Source organism: Ranitomeya imitator, chromosome 5 (genome assembly GCF_032444005.1).
Source record: "Ranitomeya imitator isolate aRanImi1 chromosome 5, aRanImi1.pri, whole genome shotgun sequence".
Classification (NCBI taxonomy): domain Eukaryota; kingdom Metazoa; phylum Chordata; class Amphibia; order Anura; family Dendrobatidae; genus Ranitomeya; species Ranitomeya imitator.
Window position 1 is genome coordinate 347,207,948 of NC_091286.1, and position 18,476 is coordinate 347,226,423.

The 18,476-nt window shown below is 45.1% G+C and overlaps 1 long non-coding RNA gene across 1 annotated transcript in view; it reads left to right on the forward strand.

Annotated features, from left to right (window-relative positions):
* Nucleotides 1-3,374: 3,374 nt before the first annotated feature.
* The window catches only part of LOC138680719 (uncharacterized), a 30,250-nt gene continuing 15,148 nt past the window's right edge, over nt 3,375-18,476 (forward strand). The window contains exon 1 of the long non-coding RNA XR_011321746.1: nt 3,375-3,504. This is a non-coding gene — a long non-coding RNA (uncharacterized lncRNA). The remainder of the gene's footprint in view (nt 3,505-18,476) is intronic.

Below are 18,476 nucleotides of genomic sequence, written 5' to 3' on the forward strand. Positions count from 1 at the left end.
TTTTTTTCTCAGTTTGTCTCCCATAGTTGAGGTCTACCTATGATGTAAATTACAGACGCCTCTCATCTTTTTAAGTGGTGGAACTTCCACTATTGCTGACTGACTAAATACTTTTTTGCCCCACTGTATATTATGAGGAGGTGGGCTGTATTATATTCTATGAGGGGCTGTATTAGATTTTATGAGGGATGATTGCATCATACTCTTTGATGGGGCTACATTATATTCTATGGGGAGGTGGGCTGTATTATTCTATTCGGGGCTACATTATATTCTATGGTGGGCTGTATTATATTTAAACTCTATGAGGGGTGATTGCATCATACTCTATGAGGGGGCTACATTATACTATGAGGGGGCTGCATTATATTCTATGGGGGGGTTACATTATACTCTGCGGGGTGGCTGCATTATACTCTGTAAGGTGGTGGCTGCATTATGCTATATGTGGGCTGCATTATACTGTATCGAGGATTATGGGGAATACATTATACTATATGAAGAACTATGGGGTGCATTATACTATGGGAAGTGAATTGTACTACATTGATGACTATGGCGGTGCATTATACTAAATGGAGCACTATGAGGAGTTTATTATGCTATATGGAGGACTATGAGGAGTGTAGTATACTATGTGGAGGACTGAGCAGTGTATTTTAATATATGGAGGACTATAGGGAGTGCATTATACTATATGGAGGACTGTGGTGTACATTATAACCTATGGAGGACTATGGGGTGAATTATACTAAACAAGTAAAATGCTGCATATTCAGATTGTTTTTGCCGGAACAAAAATCATTGTTCTCAGCAGCACATCGCTGGTGTAAACTTTAGATGTGCTGCTGATAACATGATACTGTATGGTGATCCGTTAGTGATCTATTAGTAATCATTCTGTCCCCATCATTCTTTCTCAGATAGGTGGAAAGAGGCCGAGAAACAAGCGTTGAACGACTTCAGTATTATCAATCAAACTCATTTAGCGGCCTGAACTCAGCGCATGTCTATACAACCGAAATGCTTCTGTGTGATGTGCAATATGTTAGCATTTGGGGCCCCATTTTAAACTTTGCCTAGGGCCCCACTTTGCCTAAAACCGGCCCTGGACAATGGAAATGATGACACCGACTATGTGTACTTCTTGAGGATGCAGCCTGGCTGACAGAAAGATGAGTGATTGGAGAAAGGGTAGGAGGACAACTCGAGGCTTGCTTTTCTTGGTGGCCAGCCTGCTTTTTCCAAATGAGTAGGTGATATCGCTTAATGTTCTAATGGAGAACTGTAGTTCTTTGTCTATGCAAGCCTAGACATCTACAGCTTATTTTCCACCTTCAAAGCCTGTAGACTGCCAGAAATTCATGTTGTAGTAACTTTCAAACCAACTTCCACACCCAAGATTTCCACATTTATAACTCACCACTACCCGGACTGGAGCTTTCAGGTGTTGTTGAGTCTCCTCCACCAACTGCACATGCGGCATTATCTGCTCTAGAGCTAGCCTCAGAAATAGCAAATTTTGTCCATTAGTATTGTTTAGCTGTATGTCAGTTCTCCTGTGTATTGCAAAGTCAACACCCTATATCAGTGCCACTTTTTAATTTAGTATACTTTTTAGATACAAGTATAAAGTTTGCAAACATTTTTAACACATCCAACCAGGGAAAAATATGGAATCAACCAGAAATACTTAGTATGGTATACATGACATCCAAAACTGCAAAAGCAACAACAGCCTGCCTGTGGGGACAGTGTTGCATGCAGGTGCCTCCAAATTGCCAACTTAAAGGGAACCTGTCACCAGGTTTGGCCGATGCGAGTTACAGCCTCCCCCTTTCAGAGCTTATATACAGCATTCTATAACGCTGTATATAAGCCCCAACTGACCTGTAAGAGAAGAAAAATAACTTATACTCACCTACGGGGCGGTCCAGTCAAATGGGCATCGTCGTTCTTGGTCCGGCGCCTCGAATCTTCTTACGATCCTGGAGCTCCTGCTTGCTTCATGCAACAGGGCAGGTAAGAACGCGATTTCGGGGAGCCTGTGTGGATGATGCAGGGATGCATCATCCACATGACGCAAGCAGGAGGGCAGCATCGCAAGAAGATGGGAGGCGCTGGACCAAGATGAGCGACACCCATCGCATCGGACCGACCGCAGGTGATTATAATGGAAGTTATTTTTCTTTTCTTACAGGTCGGATCGGGGGCTTATATACAGAATTATAGAATGCTGCGTATAAGTCCTGAAAGGTGGTGGTCGTAACTCGTATTGGCCAAACCTGGTGACAGATTCACTTTAAACAGACCTACACAGATAAATGTCTTGATTTAGTGTAATAATTTATTTTAACCGTAGATTTTTTGTTAAGCAAATTAATTCCCATTGCCCAAAAAGGATGACATAACAAATGCCAGGTAGGTACATGGCTTCCAAATGCGCCAACAGCTCACAGTATAGTTGTGGGGTGCACTGTTGCAAAATTGGACTACAGGTATACAAAAAGTAAAACGCATATACAATTGTTTAAAATGTAATTTTTTTTATTTTAAACACTATTTTCCCCTCTCTGACAAAGACAAACTAAAATTTAGTTGGTATTTACATGCTTAGAAAGGAATATACGGCACCAGCCTCAACAGCTATTGTAGCTGTTAGTGTTGTACACGTACGATTGTTAGATTGGACTAGTAAAACAGTTATGCAAAACGTTAAACAATTTTTGCATTTTTTTTAGTTCTCACCATGCCAATGACAGAAATTCCGTAACCATAAAAAAACTACATTGCTAGGCAGGTTCACGCCAGGAAAGGAACTTATGGAAACAGCATGCAATATTTTTGTGATGCGTATGGTTGTTAAATTGGACTGATAAAACAATTATGCAAAATGTTACCTTTTTTTTCTATTTTTTCCCATAGCTTTGTTTCATATAGTTAAGCCACACAAACTACATTGCTAGGTACGCACACGTAAATACATGCCCGGAAAGGGACATGCACCAACAGCACACAGTAGTGTCGGTAAAGAGTGAAATGGCGCTGGGAAGTTTTTTAAGCAATCCACACAAACCAGAAATTGTTGACATTCGCTGGGACCTGTGAATTTCATGAAATTAGACTTAATCTTTATTCAATCATCTCTAGCTCTAATACCATGCCTGTAGCGGTATGTTATCTTTTATCTGATACTGTCAAATCCAGTATGAGAAGGACCTTGATTAATGTTTTTTCTTCCAGTTCTTATAACATTATTTGAACTAAACCTAGCCAAGAAGCTACAAAAGTTAGACTTTGCAGATGTCGCTGACTCCATTCTTCCATTAGTCAGAATCCACTGCTATTCCTTGATTAATCACATCACGTTGAGCCTTGAGCTCTGTTACATCAGTAAAGTACCGCTCCTCTTCCGCATCTGTTGATGTTTTCAGTTTGTACCCTGCACTTATTTATTTTAACCTTGGGAAGCGATTCATGCATTTACTGTCATATTTCATGTGGGTAAGTTATACATTTCTAAGTAACAAAATATTCTTCCCGATTTCTGCTTCTACTGGTGACCTACTTGTGAATGGATTGGATTTCATTTTGTCTAGTCAAGTCAGACATTTATGAGCACAATGAAATCATTCCCTTTGAATTTCTAGTACAATTCGTTAAATTTCTAGCAGAATTTATCTCCACCTAAAGAACTGTACCTTACTAAAAAAAGGCTTTGCCTACACCTGGTTTTGCCACCCTGTGACTAGTGGGCAGGACTCCTGTATTGTGCAGAGCATTATGCAACATGTATGTTGCACACATGCAGTCAAGGGTAGTTGGGATCTATGAAAGGTAATGGCAGGGTATGCTTTGGCAGTAAGTAGCCTTTCAGAGACCCATACAGGCAATGCAGCATGGGCTGAAAACTGACAGCTTGATGCAGCCTGATGATCGGCAGAGTTTGAGATCCCCAATCTCAGTTTAGCCTTTTATTGACCTGTGAAGTACATTTTCACCACAGGTTGTGTATGACGTGTATGGTGAGGGCTCAGGGTCTGTAAGAAAGCTCCATCTGTGTGTATCCTTCTGCTTTTTCCTCTGCTCCTCTCACATCCTCTTAAAATGCATCTGTAATCTGATACCTCAGTGTGCTAGCAATCCATCTTGTATTGAACAAGAAAAATTTTCATATTTTTCATGAATTCAAGAGGCAGGTAGAAATGGTTCAGAAGTGCAGAAAGAACCATGTTTTTCTGATAACACACATTATAAATCTTCTTATATTTGCTCATGCAATTAATTATCGTAATTTTTTGAATGTAGGACATATTCTACTGTAAGACCCACCCCAAGTTTAGACAGCAGAAAATAGGAAACATTTCCAACTTCCTTGTCGATGATAAGATGTTGAAATGTCAATATCAGTCATTTTAACCCCTTCATGACCCAGCCTATTTTGACCTTAAAGACCTTGCCGTTTTTTGCAATTCTGACCAGTGTCCCTTCATGAGGTAATAACTCAGGAACGCTTCAATGGATCCTAGCGGTTCTGAGATTGTTTTTTCGTGACATATTGGGCTTCATGTTAGTGGTAAATTTAGGTCAATAAATTCTGTGTTTATTTGTGATAAAAACGGAAATTTGGCGAAAATTTTGAAAATTTCGCAATTTTCACATTTTGAATTTTTATTCTGTTAAACCAGAGAGTTATGTGACACAAAATAGTTAATAAATAACATTTCCCACACGTCTACTTTACATCAGCACAATTTTGGAAACAAAATTTTTTTTTGCTAGGAAGTTATAAGGGTTAAAATTTGACCAGCGATTTCTCATTTTTACAACGAAATTTACAAAACCATTTTTTTTAGGGACCACCTCACATTTGAAGTCAGTTTGAGGGGTCTATATGGCTGAAAATACCCAAAAGTGACACCATTCTAAAAACTGCACCCCTCAAGGTGCACAAAACCACATTCAAGAAGTTTATTAACCCTTCAGGTGCTTCACAGCAGCAGAAGCAACATGGAAGGAAAAAATGAACATTTAACTTTTTAGTCACAAAAATGATTTTTCAGCAACAATTTTTTTATTTTCCCAATGGTAAAAGGAGAAACTGAACCACGTACGTTGTTGTCCAATTTGTCCTGAGTACGCTGATACCTCATATGTGGGGGTAAACCACTGTTTGGGCGCACGGCAGGGCTTGGAAGGGAAGGAGCGCCATTTGACTTTTTGAATGAAAAATTGGCTGCACTCTTTAGCGGACACCATGTCACATTTGGAGAGCCCCCGTGTGCCTAAAAATTGGAGCTCCCCCACAAGTGACCCCATTTTGGAAACTAGACGCCCCAAGGAACTTATCTAGATGCATAGTGAGCCCTTTAAACCCCCAGGTGCTTCACAAATTGATCCGTAAAAATGAAAAAGTACTTTTTTTTCACAAAAAAATTCTTTTAGCCTCAATTTTTTCATTTTCACATGGACAACAGGATAAAATGGATCCTAAAATTTGTTTGGCAATTTCTCCTGAGTACACCGATACTTCACATGTGGGGGTAAACCACTGTTTGGGCACATGGTAAGGCTCGGAAGGGAAGGAGCGCCATTTGACTTTTTGAATGAAAAATTATCTCCATCGTTAGCGGACACCATGTCGCGTTTGGAGAGACCCTGTGTGCTTAAACATTGGAGCTCCCCCACAAGTGACCCCATTTTGGAAACTGGACCCCCCAAGGAACTTATCTAGATGCCTAGTGAGCACTTTAAACCCTCAGGTGCTTCACAAATTGATCCGTAAAAATTAAAAAGTACTTTTTTTTCACAAAAAATTTATTTTCGCCTCAATTTTTTCATTTTCACATGGGCAATAGGATAAAATGGATCCTAAAATTTGTTGAGCAATTTCTCCCGAGTACGCCGATACCTCATATGTGGGGGTAAACCACTGTTTGGGCACACGGCAGGGCTTGGAAGGGAAGGCGCGCCTTTTAACTTTTTGAATGGAAAATTAGCTCCAATTGTTAGCGGACACCATGTCGCATTTGGAGAGCCCCTGTGTGCCTATGCAATGGAGCTCCCCCACAAGTGACCCCATTTTGGAAACTAGACCCCCCAAGGAACTTATCTAGATGCATACTGAGCACTTTAAACCCCCAGGTGCTTCACAGAAGTTTATAATGCAGAGCCATGAAAATAAAAAATAATTTTTCTTTTCTCAAAAATGATTTTTTAGCCTGGAATTTCCTATTTTGCCAATGGTAATAGGAGAAATTGGACCACAAATGTTGTTGTCCAGTTTGTCCTGAGTATGCAGATACCCCATATGTGGGGGTAAACCACTGTTTCGGCGCACGGCAGGGCTCAGAAGGGAAGGCACGCCATTTGGCTTTTTAAATGGAAAATTATCTCCAATCATTAGCGGACACCATGTCGCGTTTGGAGAGCCCCTGTGTGCCTAAACATTGGAGATCCCCCACAAATTACCCCATTTTGGAAACTAGACCCCCAAAGGAACTAATCTAGATGTGTAGTGAGCACTTTGAACCCTCAAGTGCTTCACAGAAGTTTATAACGCAGAGCCATGAAAATAAAAAAAAAAAATTATTTTCTCAAAAATGAATTTTAGCCCGCAATTTTTTATTTTCCCAAGGGTAACAGGAGAAATTTGACCCCAAAAGTTGTTGTCCAGTTTCTCCTGAGTACGCTGATACCCCATATGTGGGGGTAAACCACTGTTTAGGCACATGCTGGGGCTCTGAATTGAAGTAGTGACGTTTTGAAATGCAGACTTTGATGGAATGCTCTGTGGGCTTCACGTTGCGTTTGCAGAGCCCCTGATGTGGCTAAACAGTAGAAACCCCCCACAAGTGACCCCATTTTGGAAACTAGACCCCGAAAGGAACTTATCTAGATGTGAGGTGAGCACTTTGAACCCCCAAGTGCTTCACGGAAGTTCATAACACAGAGCAGTGAAAATAATAAATACGTTTTCTTTCCTCAAAAATAATTTTTTAGCCCAGAATTTTTTATTTTCCCAAGGGTTACAGGAGAAATTGGACCACAAAAGTTGTTGTCCAGTTTCTCCTGAGTACGCTGATACCCCATGTGTGGGGGTAAACTACTGTTTGGGCACACGTGGGGGCTCAGAAGGGAAGTAGTGACTTTTGAAATGCAGACTTTGATGGAATGGTGTGCGGGCGTCACATTGCGTTTGCAGAGCCCCTGGTGTGCCTAAACAGTAGAAACCCCCCATAAGTGACCCCATTTTGGAAACTAGACCCCCAAAGGAACTTATCTAGATGTGTGGTGAGCACTTTCAACCCCCAAGTGCTTTACAGAAGTTTATAACGCAGAGCCGTGAAAATAATAAATACGTTTTCTTTCCTCAAAAATAATTTTTTAGCCCAGAATTTTTTATTTTCCCAAGGGTTATAGGAGAAATTGGACCACAAAAGTTGTTGTCCAGTTTCTCCTGAGTACGCTGATGCCCCATGTGTGGGGGTAAACCACTGTTTGGGCACACGTGGGGGCTCAGAAGGGAAGTAGTGACTTTTGAAATGCAGACTTTGATGGAATGGTCTGCGGGCGTCACGTTGCGTTTGCAGAGCCCCTGGTGTGCCTAAACAGTAGAAACCCCCCACAAGTGACCGCATTTTGGAAACTAGACCCCCCAAGGAACTTATCTAGATATGTGGTGAGCACTTTGAACCCCCAAGTGCTTCACAGACGTTTACAACGCAGAGCCGTGAAAATAAAAAATCATTTTTCTTTCCTCAAAAATGATGTTTTAGCAAGCAATTTTTTATTTTCTCAAGGGTAACAGGAGAAATTGGACCCCAGTAATTGTTGCGCAGTTTGTCCTGAGTATGCTGGTACCCCATATGTGGGGGTAAACCACTGTTTGGGCACACGTCGGGGTTCGGAAGTGAGGGAGCACCATTTGAATTTTTGAATACAAGATTGGCTGGAATCAATGGTGGCGCCATGTTGTGTTTGGAGACCCCCTGAAGTGCCTAAACAGTGGAAACCCCTCAATTCTACCTCCAACACACCCCTAACCCTTATCCCAACTGTAGCCGTAACCCTAATCACAACCCTAACCCCAACACACCCCTAACCACAACCCTAACCCCAACACACCCCTAACCCTAACCACAACCCTAATTCCAACCCTAACCCTAAGGCTATGTGCCCACGTTGCGGATTCGTGTGAGATATTTCCGCACCATTTTTGAAAAATCCGCGGGTAAAAGGCACTGCGTTTTACCTGTGGATTTACCGTGGATTTCCAGTGTTTTTTGTGCGGATTTCACCTGTGGATTCCTATTGAGGAACAGGTGTAAAACGCTGCGGAATCCGCACAAAGAATTGGCATGCTGCGGAAAATACAACGCAGCGTTCCCGCGCGGTATTTTCTGCACCATGGGCACAGCGGATTTGGTTTTCCATATGTTTACATGGTACTGTAAACCTGATGGAACACTGCTGCGGATCCGCAGCGGCCAATCCGCACCGTGTGCACATAGCCTAATTCTAAAGGTATGTGCACACGCTGCGGAAAACGCTGCGGATCCGCAGCAGTTTCCCATGAGTTTACAGTTCAATGTGAACCTATGGGAACCAAAAATCGCTGTACACATGCTGCGGAAAAACTGCACGGAAACGCAGCGGTTTACATTCCGCAGCATGTCACTTCTTTCTGCGGATTCCGCAGCGGTTTTACAACTGCTCCAATAGAAAATCGCAGTTGTAAAACCGCAGTGAAATGCGCAGAAAAACCGCGGTAAATCCACGATAAATCGGCAGCGGTTTAGCACTGTGGATTTTTCAAATCCGCTGCGGAAAAATCCGCATAGGACCAGAATACGTGTGCACATACCGAAACCCTAACCCTAGCCCTAACCCTAACCCTAACCCTAACCCTAGCCCTAACCCTAACCCTAACCCTAGCCCTAACCCTAGCCCTAACCCTAGCCCTAACCCTACCCCTAACCCTAACCCTAGCCCTACCCCTAACCCTAACCCTAGTTCTTACCCCAACCTTAGTGAAAAAAAAAAAAATTCTTTATTTTTTTTATTGTCCCTATCTATGGGGGTGACAAAGGGGGGGGGTCATTTACTATTTTTTTTATTTTGATCACTGAGATAGGTTATATCTCAGTGATCAAAATTCACTCTGGAACGAATCTGCCGGCCGGCAGATTCGGCGGGCGCACTGCACATGCGCCCGCCATTTTGGAAGATGGCGGCGCCCAGGAAAGAAGACGGACGGACCTCGGGCGGCCAGGTAAGTATAAGGGGGGGGAGATCAGGGCACGGGGGGGCGTCGGAGCACGGGGGGGTGGATCGGATCATGGGGGGGGGTGGATCGGAACACGGGAGGGAGGATTGGAGCACGGGGAAGGATTGGAGCACGGGGTGAGGGATCGCTGTGCGGGGGGGGGTGGATCGGAGCACGGGGGGGTCGCTGTGTGCGGGGGGGGGGGGTCGCTGTGTGCGGGGGGGGGATCGGAGTGCGGGGGGTGTGATTGGTGCACGGGCAAGCGGACAGGAGGACGGGGGAGCGGAGCACAGGACGGAGGGGAGCGGACCACAGATCGGGGGGCTGGGGGGGCGATCGGAGGAGTGGGGTGGGTGCACATAAGTGTTTCCAGCCATGGCCGATGATATTGCAGCATCGGCCATGGCTGGATTGTAATATTTCACCAGTTTTTTAGGTGAAATATTACAAATCGCTCTGATTGGCAGTTTCACTTTCAACAGCCAATCAGAGCGATCGTAGCCACGAGGGGGTGAAGCCACCCCCCCTGGGCTAAACTACCACTCCCCCTGTCCCTGCAGATCGGGTGAAATGGGAGTTAACCCTTTCACCCGGCCTGCAGGGACGCGATCTTTCCATGACGCATATGCTGCGTCATGGGTCGGAATGGCACCGACTTTCATGACGCAGCGTATGCGTCAAAGGTCGGGAAGGGGTTAATGCACAAGCTTAGAATAGGGAACTAATACTTATGTTATTGTTTCTCTGCAGCATACCGTATTTTTCGGACTATAAGACACACCAGACCATAAGACGCACCCCAAATTTTCAAACTTATCGTCAGTACTTGAATACAGTGCGAGAACTACTATCAGTACATGAATGCAGCACCAGACCCACCCTCAGTACATGAATAAATCACCAAACTTAGTACAGCAATCAATTGCAATGTCAAGTCAGCCCCTTTTACTGTACAATTGTATCATATGAACCTGCAACTCCCAGAATGTCTTTAACAATGGTAAGTAGTGACTAGAAGTTGTTGTTACCAGCCATCCTCAGACTGCGGACCATACAGGAACCACAGTACTGATGAGAAACAGGCAGGATCACACGTAAACATTTACATCCAGGTATCTTATAGGTGACATCTTCTCAGAAGTCAAGGGTTAAAGGTACTGCGTCATTGTAAAATATTTCAAATATACACAGATTACTTTACGTCTATTGCAGGGGCGGACATACCATTGGTGCAACCTGTGCGACGGCACAGGGGCATGAGAGGTAAGGGGGCACATTTTCACCTCCAAAGCAAGGTGGAAATGTACATAATGGTGAGGTACTGGACTGCAAGGGGCTCATTCATTGTTCTTGCAGGGGGCACGGTTCTGTTTGTGTCCGCCAGTGGTCTATTAGTCACATGATTCAGAAAATATGGGTAAATGAAAACTGTAAGTCATGTAATAGGTCATTTATGTAGCACAGCATTATGTTGTTGTTATTTTCAATTTATCAGTGATTGCAAAATGCATGAAATATATTGAAACAAGAGCCAGTACTGATGGGTCAGAAACATCTGAATCATCGTAATAGTTTTTATGTTCCTCTTTCATAAATTACTGTGGTATAAACAAATGTCAGTGACTTGCCTTTTGTATTTTTTTAATTGGGATTTAATACATTTTAAAGGGAATCTGTCACTTAATTTTGGCAATATAAGCTACGGCCTCCACCATCAGGGGCTTATCAACAGCATTCTGTAATGCTGTAGATAAGCCCCCGATGTAACCTGGAAGATAAGAAAAACAAGTTAGATTATACTGAACCAGGGGTGGTCCGGTCCCATGGGTGTCGCAGGTCTGGGTCCGGCACCTCCCATCTTCATACGATGACGTCCTCTTCCTTGCTGCTGTCGCGGCTCCTGCGCAAGCGTAATTCTCTGCCCTATTGAGAGCAGAGCAAAGCACTGGCCCAGGTGCTGGGAAAGGTCAGAGAGGCTTGGCGCTTGCGCACTGCCGTACTTTACGCTGCCCTCAACAGGGCAAATCAGTACGCCTGCGCAGGAGCCGCAACAGAAGCAAGGAGGGTGATGACATCGTATGAAGATGGGAGGCGCTGGACCCAGACCGGCGACGCCCATCGGACCGGACCGCACAGGGAACCGGACCATCCCCCCCGGTGAGTATAATCTAACTTGTTATTCTTATCTTGTCAGATTACATCAGGAGCTTATCTACAGCATTACAGAATGCTATAAATAAGCCACTGATGGCGGTCGCCGAAGCTTATAGGTCCAAACTTAGGTGACAGATTCCTTGTAATAGATACAAATTTGCAAACAGGTAAACTGTTATGGCTGGCAATCAGGCAACACAGCGTGCAGTAATCAGCGCACATACAGAGATCTGGCAATAACCAAAAACAATAGGACGAGCTCTGAGACGTGGAATCTCTGTAGACTGCAGTACCTGATCTATCCTCACACAACTATAAGCAGCAGTGGATTGTGCCTATCACTACCTATGCAACTCGACACTGCCTGAGGAGCTGACTAGCCTGAAGATAGAAATACAAGCCTGACTTACCTCAGAGAAATACCCCAAAGGAATAGGCAGCCCCCCACATATAATGACTGTTAGCAAGATGAAAAGACAAACGTAGGAATGAAATAGATTCAGCAAAGTGAGGCCCGATATTCTAGACAGAGCGAGGATAGCAAAGAGAACTATGCAGTCTACAAAAAACCCTAAAACGAAAACCACGCAAAGGGGCAAAAAGACCCACCGTGCCGAACTAACAGCACGGCGGTGCACTCCTTTGCTTCTCAGAGCTTCCAGCAAAAGTTAATAGCAAGCTGGACAGAAAAAACAGAAAACAAACTAGAAGCACTTAACTAGCAGAGCAGCAGGCCCAAGGAAAGATGCAGTAGCTCAGATCCAACACTGGAACATTGACAAGGAGCAAGGAAGACAGACTCAGGTGGAGCTAAATAGCAAGGCAGCCAACGAGCTCACCAAAACACCTGAGGGAGGAAGCCCAGAGACTGCAATACCACTTGTGACCACAGAAGTGAATTCAGCCACAGAATTCACAACAGAACCCCCCCCCCCCGTTGAGGAGGGGTCACCGAACCCTCACCAGAACCCCCAGGCCGACCAGGATGAGCCACATGAAAGGCACGAACAAGATCTGGGGCATGGACATCAGAGGCAAAAACCCAGGAATTATCTTCCTGAGCATAACCCTTCCATTTGACCAGATACTGGAGTTTCCGTCTAGAGACACGAGAATCCAAAATCTTCTCCACAATATACTCCAATTCCCCCTCCACCAAAACAGGGGCAGGAGGCTCCACAGATGGAACCATAGGTGCCACGTATCTCCTCAACAACGACCTATGGAATACATTATGTATGGAAAAGGAGTCTGGGAGGATCAGACGAAAAGACACCGGATTGAGAATCTCAGAAATCCTATACGGACCAATAAAACGAGGTTTAAATTTAGGAGAGGAAACTTTCATAGGAATATGACGAGAAGATAACCAAACCAGATCCCCAACACGAAGTCGGGGTCCCACACGGCGTCTGCGATTAGCGAAAAGCTGAGCCTTCTCCTGGGACAAGGTCAAATTGTCCACTACCTGAGTCCAGATCTGCTGCAACCTGTCCACCACAGAATCCACACCAGGACAGTCCGAAGACTCAACCTGTCCTGAAGAGAAACGAGGATGGAACCCAGAATTGCAGAAAAATGGAGAGACCAAGGTAGCCGAGCTGGCCCGATTATTAAGGGCGAACTCAGCCAACGGCAAAAATGACACCCAATCATCCTGGTCAGCGGAAACAAAACATCTCAGATATGTTTCCAAGGTCTGATTGGTTCGTTCGGTCTGGCCATTAGTCTGAGGATGGAAGGCCGAGGAGAAAGATAGGTCAATGCCCATCCTACCACAAAAGGCTCGCCAGAACCTCGAGACAAACTGGGAACCTCTGTCAGAAACAATATTCTCAGGAATGCCATGTAAACGAACCACATGCTGGAAGAACAAAGGCACCAAATCAGAGGAGGAAGGCAATTTTACCAAGGGCACCAGATGGACCATTTTAGAAAAGCGATCACAGACCACCCAAATGACCGACATTTTTTGAGAAACGGGAAGGTCAGAAATGAAATTCATCGAAATATGTGTCCAAGGCCTCTTCGGGACCGGCAAGGGCAAAAGCAACCCACTGGCACGTGAACAGCAGGGCTTAGCCCTAGCACAAATTCCACAGGACTGCACAAAAGCACGCACATCCCGCGACAGAGATGGCCACCAGAAGGATCTAGCAACCAACTCCCTGGTACCAAAGATTCCTGGATGACCGGCCAGCACCGAACAATGAAGTTCAGAGATAACTTTACTAGTCCACCTATCAGGGACGAACAGTTTCTCGGCCGGACAACGATCAGGTTTATTAGCCTGAAATTTCTGCAACACTCTCCGCAAATCAGGGGAGATGGCAGACACAATGACTCCTTCCTTGAGGATACTCGCCGGCTCAGATAACCCCGGAGAGTCGGGCACAAAACTCCTAGACAGAGCATCCGCCTTCACATTTTTAGAGCCCGGAAGGTATGAAATCACAAAATCAAAACGAGCAAAAAATAACGACCAACGGGCCTGTCTAGGATTCAAGCGCTTGGCAGACTCAAGATAAGTAAGGTTCTTATGATCAGTCAAAACCACCACGCGATGCTTAGCACCCTCAAGCCAATGACGCCACTCCTCGAATGCCCACTTCATGGCCAGCAACTCTCGGTTGCCCACATCATAATTACGCTCAGCAGCAGAAAATTTCCTGGAAAAGAAAGCACATGGTTTGAACACTGAGCAACCAGAACCTCTCTGTGACAAAACCGCCCCTGCACCAATCTCAGAAGCATCAACCTCGACCTGGAACGGAAGAGAAACATCAGGTTGACACAACACAGGGGCACAGCAAAAACGATGCTTCAACTCCTGAAAAGCTTCCACGGCAGCAGAAGACCAATTAACCAAATCAGCACCCTTCTTGGTCAAATCGGTCAATGGTCTGGCAATGCTAGAAAAATTACAGATGAAGCGACGATAAAAATTAGCAAAGCCCAGGAATTTCTGCAGACTTTTTAGAGATGTCGGCTGAGTCCAATCCTGGATGGCCTGAACCTTAACCGGATCCATCTCGATAGTAGAAGGGGAAAAGATGAACCCCAAAAATGAAACTTTCTGCACACCGAAGAGACACTTTGATCCCTTCACGAACAAGGAATTAGCACGCAGTACCTGGAAAACCATTCTGACTTGCTTCACATGAGACTCCCAATCATCTGAGAAGATCAAAATGTCATCCAAGTAAACAATCAAGAATTTATCCAGATACTCACGGAAAATGTCATGCATAAAAGACTGAAAAACAGATGGAGCATTGGCAAGTCCGAACGGCATCACCAGATACTCAAAATGACCCTCGGGCGTATTAAATGCCGTTTTCCATTCATCTCCCTGCCTGATTCTCACCAGATTATACGCACCACGAAGATCAATCTTAGTAAACCAACTAGCCCCCTTAATCCGAGCAAACAAGTCAGAAATCAATGGCAAGGGATACTGAAACTTAACAGTGATCTTATTAAGAAGGCGGTAATCAATACACGGTCTTAGCGAACGATCCTTCTTGGCTACAAAAAAGAACCCTGCTCCCAATGGTGATGACGATGGGCGAATATGTCCCTTCTCCAGGGACTCCTTCACATAACTGCGCATAGCGGTGTGTTCAGGTACGGACAAATTAAATAAACGACCCTTAGGGAATTTACTACCAGGAATCAAATCGATAGCACAATCACAATTCCTATGCGGAGGTAGGGCATCAGACTTGGACCCTTCAAATACATCCTGAAAGTCCGACAAGAACTCTGGGATGTCAGAAGGAATGGATGACGAAATAGACAAAAATGGAACATCACCATGTACTCCCTGACAACCCCAGCTGGTTACCGACATAGAGTTCCAATCCAATACTGGATTATGGGTTTGTAGCCATGGCAACCCCAACACGACCACATCATGCAAATTATGCAGTACCAGAAAGCAAATAACTTCCTGATGTGCAGGAGCAATGCACATGGTCAGCTGGGCCCAGTACTGAGGCTTATTCTTGGCCAAAGGTGTAGCATCAATTCCTCTCAACGGAATAGGACACCGCAAAGGCTCCAAGAAAAATCCACAACGTTTAGCATAATCCAAATCCATCAGATTCAGGGCAGCGCCCGAATCCACAAACGCCATGACAGAATACGATGACAAAGAGCACATTAAGGTAATGGACAAAAGGAATTTGGACTGTACAGTACCAATAACGGCAGAGCTATCGAACCGCCTAGTGCGTTTAGGACAATTAGAAATAGCATGAGTAGAATCACCACAATAGAAACACAGTCTGTTCAGACGTCTGTGTTCTTGCCGTTCTACTTTAGTCATAGTCCTGTCGCACTGCATAGGCTCAGGTTTACTCTCAGACAATACCGCCAAATGGTGCACAGATTTACGCTCGCGCAAGCGACGACCGATCTGAATGGCCAAGGTCATAGACTCATTCAAACCAGCAGGCATAGGAAATCCCACCATTACATCCTTAAGAGCTTCAGAGAGACCCTTTCTGAACAAAGCCGCTAGTGCAGATTCATTCCACAGAGTGAGTACTGACCATTTCCTAAATTTCTGACAATATACTTCTACATCATCCTGACCCTGGCATAAAGCCAGCAGATTTTTCTCAGCCTGATCCACTGAATTAGGCTCATCGTAAAGCAATCCCAGCGCCTGGAAAAATGCATCAACATTACTCAATGCAGAATCTCCTGGTGCAAGAGAAAACGCCCAATCCTGTGGGTCGCCGCGCAAAAAAGAAATAATAATCAAAACCTGTTGAATAGGATTACCAGAAGAATGAGGTTTCAAGGCCAAAAATAGCTTACAATTATTTCTGAAGCTCAGGAACTTAGTTCTGTCACCAAAAAACAAATCAGGAATCGGAATTCTTGGTTCTAACATCGATTTCTGATCAATAGTATCTTGAATCTTTTGTACATTTACAACGAGATTATCCATTGAGGAGCACAGAGCCTGAATATCCATGTCCACAGCTGTGTCCTGAAGCACTCTAATGTCTAGGGGAAAAAAAAGACTGAAGACAGAGCTAAGAAAAAAAAATGCTGTCAGGATTTCTTTTTTCCCTCTATTGGGAATCATTGGTGTGGCTCCTTGTACTGTTATGGCTGGCAATCAGGCAACACAGCGTGCAGTAATCAGCGCACATACAGAGATCTGGCAATAACCAAAAACAATAGGACGAGCTCTGAGACGTGGAATCTCTGTAGACTGCAGTACCTGATCTATCCTCACACAACTATAAGCAGCAGTGGATTGCGCCTATCACTACCTATGCAACTCGACACTGCCTGAGGAGCTGACTAGCCTGAAGATAGAAATACAAGCCTGACTTACCTCAGAGAAATACCCCAAAGGAATAGGCAGCCCCCCACATATAATGACTGTTAGCAAGATGAAAAGACAAACGTAGGAATGAAATAGATTCAGCAAAGTGAGGCCCGATATTCTAGACAGAGCGAGGATAGCAAAGAGAACTATGCAGTCTACAAAAAACCCTAAAACGAAAACCACGCAAAGGGGCAAAAAGACCCACCGTGCCGAACTAACAGCACGGCGGTGCACTCCTTTGCTTCTCAGAGCTTCCAGCAAAAGTTAATAGCAAGCTGGACAGAAAAAACAGAAAACAAACTAGAAGCACTTAACTAGCAGAGCAGCAGGCCCAAGGAAAGATGCAGTAGCTCAGATCCAACACTGGAACATTGACAAGGAGCAAGGAAGACAGACTCAGGTGGAGCTAAATAGCAAGGCAGCCAACGAGCTCACCAAAACACCTGAGGGAGGAAGCCCAGAGACTGCAATACCACTTGTGACCACAGAAGTGAATTCAGCCACAGAATTCACAACAGTAAACTTAAAGTGCACAAAGTGGGTGTTAGGACTGGCGGAACGCACCAAGTATAAGGTGTAATGGTATTAGGTGCGTTCGCCGTCCGAGGTCCACCGTGCAGGTGAAAACCCTGCTGCTAGTAGAGACGGACGAGATGGCGGTACAATATGAATACACACTTGGGTTAACTTCACCCAGTGTGAAGGAAGCGAACCCTGTTGAGTCACAGGGCCGCGGTACCGCACCAAGAGAATATATTTAGAGGCACGAGAGTGCGTGCGGTGCCGCACTGGCGGACGCCACTAACCACCCAGGCTTGGGTTAGGAAAGCGCAGAGAAAGCGCACGGCGCCGCACTGGCGGTCACAGCAATAAGACGCTGTAATGTGTGTACCGTGCTGATGGCTAAGTCGGGCGCTAGGTAGCAATCACCCACCTTCCGCGAGCAGTCATACAATAGGGAGGGGATTTTAAAGAACGACTTTCACTCACAACACACACACATTTACAAAAGACAATACTAGCGCATGGCCGTGCGGCCATGCGAGGCTTAAATAGCTGCAGCATGTTTAGGACCTTCCAAAGAAGGACCAATGGAGTGCTGCAGCACCTGAGCATGTGACCCTGGATCTCCACTGAGAGATCTCGCCCTGGGCATGCTCAGAGTGCAAAGCAGGATTTAGTCCTAGCAGCTACAAGGACCTTAGCTGCAGTATCTGATCATGTGACCCTCGATCTCCACTGAGAGATCTTACTCTGGGCATGCTCAGAATGTAAAAAGCAGGACTTAGCCCCAGAAACGTCCGCTCGCCGCTGCCCAGCACTGACTTCAATGGGAGAAGCAGGAAACGCAGCAGTAACTCTAAGCACAGAGTCAGACTGAGCGAGACGCTGGGATCGACGTCTCTGCTGAGCAAGCTCCACTGCGGCAGGAGAAGAATGGGAGACCGCAGTGGAGATGACCCGAGATTCCCCCTGTGCAGAGGCAGGAACTCGACCCCTAACATTACCCCCCCTCCTAGGGCCCCCCCCTCCTTGGGCCTCGCTACGTTCGAAGGCAGCAATGAGCTGCGGAGCCCGAATGTGCTAAGCAGGCTCCCAGGACCTGTCCTCAGGGCCATAACCCTTCTAATCCACCAAATAGAATTTTTTACCACGTACCACCTTGTACCCCAAAATAGCGTCCACCTCGTAATCATCCGTAGA